The sequence below is a fragment of the Spea bombifrons genome, chromosome 3, assembly GCF_027358695.1.
Source record: "Spea bombifrons isolate aSpeBom1 chromosome 3, aSpeBom1.2.pri, whole genome shotgun sequence".
NCBI lineage: Eukaryota > Metazoa > Chordata > Amphibia > Anura > Pelobatidae > Spea > Spea bombifrons.
In genome coordinates this window covers 17,086,398-17,096,109 of record NC_071089.1, presented here as the reverse complement: position 1 = coordinate 17,096,109, position 9,712 = coordinate 17,086,398, and positions in this window count along the sequence as shown.

Sequence of the window (9,712 nt, the reverse complement as noted above, 5' to 3'; positions counted from 1 at the left end):
CCTATTGTTGCTGTATATAGCATTTGTTTTCATTTTTCTCATAATTTTTCTTCTGTATATCCCCTCCGATCTTTGATATTTCCAACATATGAAACCCTGATCTTAATCTTTCAATTTTAGCAAGTTTTAGCAACTACTTTTGGATATGGGTTAGAAAATCTTAAAATCTAATACTATTAATGAAATTGGATGATAATTAGAGGTATGTGAATTGTCAGTTCCGGTTTTTAATATAGGGGCAAATGTAGCATATAATGTCTCTTGAGGTATATAATTCTAAAGAAAGTTTTTTTTTATTAATAATGGTGCATTAATGTTATCACTTTTGTTTATAAATGGAGGTTTAAAGCCACTCAGGCCTGGTGCCTGTCCATTTTTTAGCATATCTACCTTTTCCATAGTTACTTTTTGAAGATTTAATTTATCTATTTTATAAATTATACAAAGATCTATGGTAATCTGCAAAAGCTCTTGGTTTAGATATGTAATTGCTTTATTTGTTTTCTCATAAATTTCTGCTGTATATCCTCTCAAATGTTTGATATTTCCAAAGAAAGTAACTCTGATGTTACTCTCTTTCAGCTTTAGCAAGTTTAATATGTATCTCAGATAGGTTCCCTTCCCTTTTCTTCTTCAATGTTGTGCCTAGTTTTATAAACATCTAAACTTAAGTGTATGGGGTTTGTTATAGATAGGACGACATCATCTGCGTATAATGTTATCGTATGATTTTGAGTATTCATTTCAGCCCCCTGAATTTCTAGATTTTGTGTAATCATTAAGGTTAAAGGTAATAAATAATAATGGTGCTAACAGGCATCCTTTTTAGTGCCTTTTTGATTGGTTTTAATGATAGAACCAACTACTTTTCCATATAGATTTGAATACATATTCATTGTATCATACTGGAAAGGGAAACCAATATTAAATATTTCCAATACTATGTCAAAAAACGTCCATTTAACCTTATCAAAAGTTTTTTCAGCTTCTAGTGCTAGTAAGAGAAAACTAGTTGCTGATTAATTTTATATATCGAATTAAATATCTTTCGGGTATTGTTTGACAAACTCCTACCATTGACAAACCTCAATTATTATGTATAAGGTCTTAGATCACAGTTCTCAATCTCTCAGCCAAAATGTTTTAAAACATTTTAAGATCTAAATTTATTAATGAAATTATATGATAATTAGAGGCATGTGAAGGGTCTTTACCAGTTTTTAAGCTAGGGTTAGGTAGCATATAGCAATTATAAAGTAAGGCTTTCATTAGTAATCAGGGCCGGTCCTACAATGGAGCCAAGTGGGGCAATTGAAGGCTTGTAATGCTGAGTGCCGGAAGTGACGTCAATTTCCGGCGCTCAGCATTACAAGCTGGCACCGTGGCAGAGCAGGGAGACTCGCCACAGGACTGTTTTAAGGTAAGTACAAAAGGGGGGGATAGGGTAGATAATAGGGAGGGAGGGTAGATAATGATGTCGGCAAAGTTTAAAATGCTGCCACCCCAGCGTCGGCAGTGGGGGTGGCATTTTAAACTTCGCCCCAGGCGGCATTAAGTCTTGGGCCGGCCCTGTTAGTAATGGTGCAATAATATTATCACTTTTCTGTATAATTGGAGGTTGTAAAGTCTGGTGCCTTTCCATTTTCTTTTTAGATTTTAATAATATTTTTAAATGTGAATAAAAAATGGGATCTATTTAGCATATCTAGTTTTTTCTTAGTTGTTTTTAAAGTTTTATCAAAATTATTACCAATATAAAATAACAAATTTTTATCTTTTAAATAAACAAATATCTATAGTAATGTGCAAAGGTTAGTTAGTTTATTAGATAAAATCTTGCCTATCTTATTGTTGCCGTAATACAGCTTTTGGTTTCGATATAGAATTGCTTTATTAGTTTTCTCATCAATTTTCACCTGATGATAGATCCAAAGTAAGCAACTCTGATGTTAACCTTTCAGCTTTAGGAAGTTTAATATATATCTGATATAGGGTGTCTTCCCTGTTCTTCTTCAATTTTGAACCTAGTTGTACGGGGTTTGTCAGAGATAGGACGACATCATCTGCCTCAAATGTTTTATATGAATTTTGAGTTTCCTTTTGAACCCCCGGAACTAGGTTTTGTATAATCATTAAGGCTAAAGGCTCAATGCTCATAATATATAATACTGGTGCTAACAGGCATTGTTGTCTAGATCCATTTCTGATAAGAAACAAATCCAATTTAATACTTTTGCATATGTATTTAAACAGAGACTCATTGTATTATTTATAAAAGCTAAAATAATCTGAAATATTTCCAATACTATGTCTAAAAACTTCTATTTAACCTTATCAAAGGCTTTTTCAGCTTCTAGTGCTCATAAGAAAGAACTAGTTTGTTGCTGATTAATTCTTAAATATCTTTCAAGTATTATTTGAGAAATCCTTACCCTCGAGAAACCCTGATCATTATGTATAAGGTCTTAGATCATAGGTCTCAATCTCTCAGACAACATTTTTGAGAAAATCTTAACATCTAAATGCATTAATGAAATAGGATGATAATTAGAGGAATGTGAAGGATCTTTGCCGGTTTTTAACATAGGGATTAAGGTAGAATATAGCATCTTGTGAGGTATAGAATTATAAAGAAAGGTTTTTATTAATAATGGTGCATTAATGTTTTCACTTTTTTTATATATATAAAAAGAGGCTTTAGAGTCACTCAGACCTGGTGTCTGTCCATATTTTTAGATTTTTAATAATATTTTTAATTTTGAGAAAAGAAAGCTCTATTTTTCATATCAATTTTTTTTTAGTTATTTTTGGAAGTTTTACTTTATCAAAAAAATGACCAATATCACATGATGATGAATTTTTGTCTCGTAAAATATACAAAGATCTCTAGTAATCTCTAAAGTCACTAGCGATCATTTTGGGGGACATAAACTTTTTACCCTGCCCTACAAACTCCTACCCTGGACAAACCCCAATCATTGTGTATAAGGTCTGAGATCACCATTCTTTATGTATCAGACATTTTTTTTAAAAAGCCCTAAGATCTAAATTTATTAAAGGAAAGGAGTATAATTAGAGGCATGTGAAGGGTCTTTACCATTTTTGAGATATTATTTAATGTAGTATTATAGTATTTAAGGCATTTAGCATATCTAGTTCTTTGTTAGTGATTTTTGGAAGTCTTAATTAATCAAAAACTTACCAATATCATATGACAATCTTTGTCTTATAAACCATACAAATATCTATAGTAATCTGCAAAGCCCCATGCCATCCCTTTGGGTGACAGAAAACTTTTATCACCAACTATAATTTTCCAAATTATGTTATTTTTAATTTTAGTTTATTAGTTAAAGAATTCACTGCCCTATTGTTACTGTAATGCAGCTTTTGGTTTAGATCTAGATTTGCTTTATTTATTTTCTCGTAACTTTTCTGCTGTATATCCTCTCCAATCTTTGATATTTCTAAAGAATGTAACTGCGATGGTAATCTTTCATCTTTAGCAAGTTTAATATGTTTCTCAGATAAAGTCTCATCCCTTTTCTTCTTCAATGTTGTGCCTAGTTTTATAAACATCTAGACTTAAGTGTACGGGGTTTGTCAGAGATAGCACGACATCATCTGCGTATAATGTTATCATATGATTTTGAGTTAAAGGACCAACTACTTTTCCATATAGATTTGAATACAGATTCATTGTATCATACTGAAAAGGGAAACCGATATTAAATATTTCCAATACTATGTAAAAAAACCTTATTAAAAGTTTTTTTCAGTTTCTAGTGTTAGTAAGAGAAAACTAGTTTGTTGCTGATTAATTTTATGTATCACATTAGATATCTTTCGGGTATTGTTTGACAAACTCCTACCATTAACAAACCTCGATCATTATGTAGAAGGTCTGAGATCACAGTTCTCCATCTCTCAGCTAAATTTTTTTAAAACAAATTAATGAAATTATATGATAATTAGAGGCATTTGAAGGGTCTTGACCAGTTTTTAAGCTAGGGTTAGGAAGCATATAGCATCACTTGAGGTATAGAATTATAAAGCCATCCGAGTCTGATGCCTTTCTATTTTTTTAGCTTTCAATAATATTTTTAATTGTAAATAAAGAAACTCTTTATTTAGTATATCTAGTTTTTCCTTATTTGTTTTTGAAAGTTTAATTTATCAAAAATATTACCAATATCAAATTAAAAATTTTTGTCTTATAAAATAAACAAATATCTATAGTAATGTGCAAAGCTTAGTTAATTTATTAGTTAAAATCTTGCCTTTCTTATTGTTGCTGTAATACAGCTTTTGCTTTCGATATACTATTGCTTTATTCATTTTCTCATCAATTTTCTCCTGTATGTTCTCTCCGATCCTCTATAGGTCCAAAGTAAGGAACTCTAAAGTTAACCTTTCGGCTTTAAGAAGTTTAATATATATCTCAGATAGAGTCTCTTCCTTATTCTTCTTTAATTTTGAGTCTAGTTTTATAAGTAGCTGGACACAATTGTACGGGATTAGTCAGAGCTAGGGGGACATCATTTGAGTTTCTTTTTGAACCTCCTGAACTTCTAGATTTTGTATAATTATTAAGGCTAAAGGTTCAATGGTCATAATACACAATACTGGTCCTAACAGGCATTATTGCCTAGTGCCATTTTTGATAAAGAACAAATCCAAATGAATCATAGGACCTAATATTTTTGCATATGGATCTGAATAAAGCATTATTGTATTATTCTTAAAAGGGAAAACATATCCAATATGTCCAATTCTATGTCGAAAAACTTCCATTTAACCTTATATTTAGTCCTTTTGGTAGTAAGACACATCTAGTTTGTTGTTGATTTTATTTTATGTATACTTTATGTATCTTTTGGGTATTATCTGACAAATTCCTACCCTGGACAAACACCGATTATTATGTGAAAGATCTCTCAGACAAAATGTTTAAGGAAATCTTAAGATCTAAATTTATTTATGAAATTAGATTATAATTAGAGGCTTGTGAATGGTTAAAGCTAGCATATATCATATAGGTATAGCATTATAAAGAAAGGTTTTCATTCATAATGGTGCAATAATTTTTTTGTTTAATACGAGGATGTAAAGCCACCCGGGTCTCGAGCCTTGACATTTTTAAGATTTTTAATAATATTTTTAAGTTTGAACAAAGAAAGGGGTCTATTTAGAATATCTAATTTTTGGAAGTTTCAAATTGTCAAAACTTAACAATATCATATGACAATCTTTCTCTCATAAATGATAGAAAGATCTATAGTAATCTGTAAAGGTGCTTGCCATCCCTTTGGGTGACAGAAAACTTTTATCACCAACTATACTTCTTCAACTCCTTATTTTTAGTTAGTTTATTTGTACAAATTTCCCTATCCTATTATTGAAATACCACTTCTGTTTTAGATATTAATTTGCTTTATTTATTTTCTATAATTTATTTTCTATCGTCATATCATTTTCCTACTGTTTATACTCTCTGATCTTTGATATTTCCAAAGTATGCGACCCTGATTTTAACATTTTAGCTTTAGCAACTTTTAGATAGGAATCAGATTGGGTCTCTTCCCTGTTCTTCTTCAATTTTGAGACTAGTTTTATAAACAGCTGAACTTTAAAGTGTATGCGATGTGTCAAAGATAGGAGGACATTATCTGCATACATTATTTTTGTTTGATTTTGAGTATCCATTTAAACCCTGAACTTCTAGATTTTGTATAGATTCAATGGTCATAATATATATAATGGTGCTTTGTTGTATTGATGTCTAGTGATATTTTTTATAGCAAACAAATCAGATTCAATCATAGGACCAACTACTTTTGCACATGAATTTGAACAGAGAATCATTGTATTATTCTTAAAATGTTAAATAATATGACATATTTCCAATACTATGTCTAAAAACTCATCAAAGGCTTTTTCAGCTTCTAGTGGTAATAGGACACATCTAGTTTGTTGCTGATTCACTTGATGTATCAGATTAGATACCTATCGGATAGTATCTGATAAACTCCTCCCTTAGACAAACCCCGATCATTATGTATAATGTCTGAGATCACCGTTCTCAATCTCCCAGACAAATTTGTTGAGAAAATCTTAAGATTTTAGGCTATTAATGAAATAGGATGATAATTAGAGGTATTGCCTTTTCCGGTTTTTAATATTGGGTATATGTAGCATATAGAATCTCTTAAGGTATAGAATTATAAAGAAAGGGTTTGTTTTTTTGTTTAATAAGGATACATTAATGTTATCTTTTTTTATATAAAAGCAGGTTTAAAGTCACTCAGGCCTGGTGCATTTAATAATACCGGTAATTTTAATTTTGAACAAAGAATATCTTTTTAGCATATCTAGTTTTTCCTTAGTTATTTTTTTTTGACAATTCATTTATCTAAAAACTAATATCATCTGATAAATGTTTATCTTGTCCATTATACAAAGACATATGGTAATCTGCAAAGGCACTTGAGATCTCTTTGGGTGACAAAAAACTTTTATCGCCAACTATAATTCTTCTTATTGTCTTATTTTTAGTTTAGTTAATAAGTTAAAATGTTCCTATCCTATTATTGTTGAAATACCTTTTGTTTTACATATAGAATTGCTATTTTTATTTTCTCATAATATTTTCAGTGTATATCCTCTCTGATCTTTGATATTTATAAAGTGTAGTATCTATCCCAGATAGTGTTTCTTCTCTGTTCTTCAATTTTGAGCCTGGTTATATAATCAGCTGGACTCAATTGTACGAGGTTTGTCAGAGATAGGAGGACATCATGTGCAGACAATGTTTTTATATGATTTTAAGTTTTCCTTTGAAGCCCCTGTACGTCTAGATTTTGCATAATCATTAAAATGAAAGGTTCAATGGTCATTATATATATAATGGTATTAACAGGCATTGTTGTCTCTTGCCATTTTTGATAGAGAACCAATCCTATTCGATCACAGGACCAAATGATTGTGCATATATATATTTGAATCAAGAATCATATTTTTCTTAAAAGGTTAAATAATCTGAAATATTTCCAATACTATGTCTGAAAATTTCCATTTAACCAAAGGCTTTTTCACCTTCTGGTGCTAGACATAACTAGTTGTTGCTGATTAATTCTATGTATCAGATTAAATATTATTTGGGTATTATTTTACTGACTCCTACCCTTGACAGACCCCGGTAATTATGTATTCTTCAATTTTAAGACCTGTTTTAAGGTGATTAAGGATGCTAATATATTTTAAAGTAAAGCTATTTGTGGGATTATTAATGCAAATATTGTAGCATTATAGAAATATTTAACAAGTTGCATGTATGTGTTGCATTCTTTACAGCTGCATTGAAGGAGAGCAACGTCAAAAAAGTCTGAAAATTCATTGTTTTAACCCCTTTTTAACACAATTTATTTCAGTTAATGGATGAATGTAGCAATGTCTTCATTAACCAATGTTTAAAATATTATGCACTTAAATTTCATGCGAGAATTACCACAGAGAGGTAGATGTTTAAAGATATATATTGTTAAAAAGTAGTATAATTTATATTAAATACATGTCTACATATATGTATAAATAATTAGCTCCAGGATTCTGCAGGGTCAGTATGAGGGTTGTGTATAGTCATATACCAAAGCTTTGTGTTCCTGTGTTCAGTATGTGGTTAATCATCCTTTACTTTTATACTCCTCCACAGGTCTTAACACAGAATTAACCTCTTAGTGTCTTGAGGGAAGGACAATCCTTTCAGCCATGGTTCCCCAGAGGTTTCCCCCCAGGGGTTTTTCCTCTCCTGAGTGCTGAAGGATGACTCTTTGTGAGCCCAGAGGTAGTCATTGTGGGCAGCCTTGACACTTACTTAATTTGGATTTAGGCAGCCTAAATGTTATAAATTAAATAAATATGTTTTAATTAAATGATTTGCCTGATTGTTGTGGTTTTTATTGTTCATGACTCTCCATGGCCATTGGCATCTAGATTGAAGTTATGTGGAGTTTAACCTTAGGTACACATGAAGACTGATCAGTATCCATTTTATAAATATGCAATTAGTTTTGGTTGGGTTTATATAAAAAGTCAAATTTCATCATAGAATTCTGCATAAAACAGCAATAACATCCATAAGGATCTTAAATTAATACAGTTCACTAAATAAGTAATTACATGGTTGTATGTTATACATTTGCATATTTTAAAATATAAAGATATATTTGTGGTAAGGGTCTAATTCGAGTGAATGCACCTGAGGAGGTAGGAGGTGTGCCTAGACCTACAAATGCCACCTAGGTAGGGATAGAGGGCCTGCCTTCTAGAAAGAAGAAGGAAAAGGGATAGGAAAGAGAAAGCCAATCTAAAAGCAAAAAATAGAAATTTAACCAGGGGGGACAAGGGTTAGGACACTCAAAGCAACTGCTCCCCCATATAAATACCCAGAAGTATGAAATGCCCTGCCCCCTCCATGAAAGCTTCGAAGTATTACATTTCTGCTCTCTCCCTCTATCCCTATTAGTGCCCCAATGTATGAAATGCCCGGTCCCCTCCTTTTCCACCCCAAACCACCTAACCTTGAAGCAGAAAGTACAGTGAATGCCTAAATGCTCCCACAAACACAGGCTAAACAGCCTTTACATTTAGATTCTAGAAGCTAATCTTCTGTAAAATGTGTAAAAATCTTATATGTGGGTGTTTGCCAAAAAAAAACCATGCAGGCAACGTTTCAACACACAGGGCTTTCTCAAGCCTTGAGAAAGACCTGTGTGTCGAAACGTTGCCTGCGTGAAATAAACTCACCTTATCATTTGAGTGCTGAGACTCTGCTTCTTTATTTTGGATTTATATAAGGACTTGGTGGTACCCTGGCTCGTGCACCATTTCAGTACTGAGTGCTGCATTCCAACATATATAGTATATGGTGGCACATCAGGGTCACCAGTGTCTTGACAACAGCACCAAGTTACTCACTGTGTCTCTTGAAACCCATGGGGTGCAGGAACAGAAAGATCTATGATGCTGATGCCACAGGACAACCTGCATCACAACATATCAGAGGCAGGGTTTACAGGGGGAGTGCTGCTGGGCTCACTGGTAGCGGTATCTGATTCGAGTGGATATCCCTGTGTATATACTGCTGAAAGTGTGGGTTCCCAGTACATGAAGTCTCACTTTCTATTTCAGATAAATTTCAGATAACTAACGAACACTTGAATTCGCTACAATTCACATACATAACATGCACCAGGATCCATACAAAATGGATTCCAGTATAATAAAAGATATGTTTCCATATAAACTTTCCTATATTTTCTATATATATATATATAGATACACAGTATCTCACAAAAGTGAGTACCCCCCTCACATTTTTATAAATATTTTATTATATCTTTTCATGTGACAACACTGAAGAAATGACACTATGCTACAATGTAAAGTAGTGAGTGTACAGCCTATATAACAGTGTAAATTTGCTGTCCCCTCAAATTAACTCAACACATTAATGTCTAAAAGATTGGTAACAAAAGTGAGTACTAAGTGAAAAAGTGAAAATTGGGCCCAATAAGCCATTTCCCCTCCCTGGTTTCATGTGACTTGTTAATTGTGAGTGTGAATGGGAAGCAGGTGTGATAAATTTGATAAATTTCGCTCTCACACTCTTTCATACTGGTCACTGGAAGTTCAACATGGCACCTCATGTTAA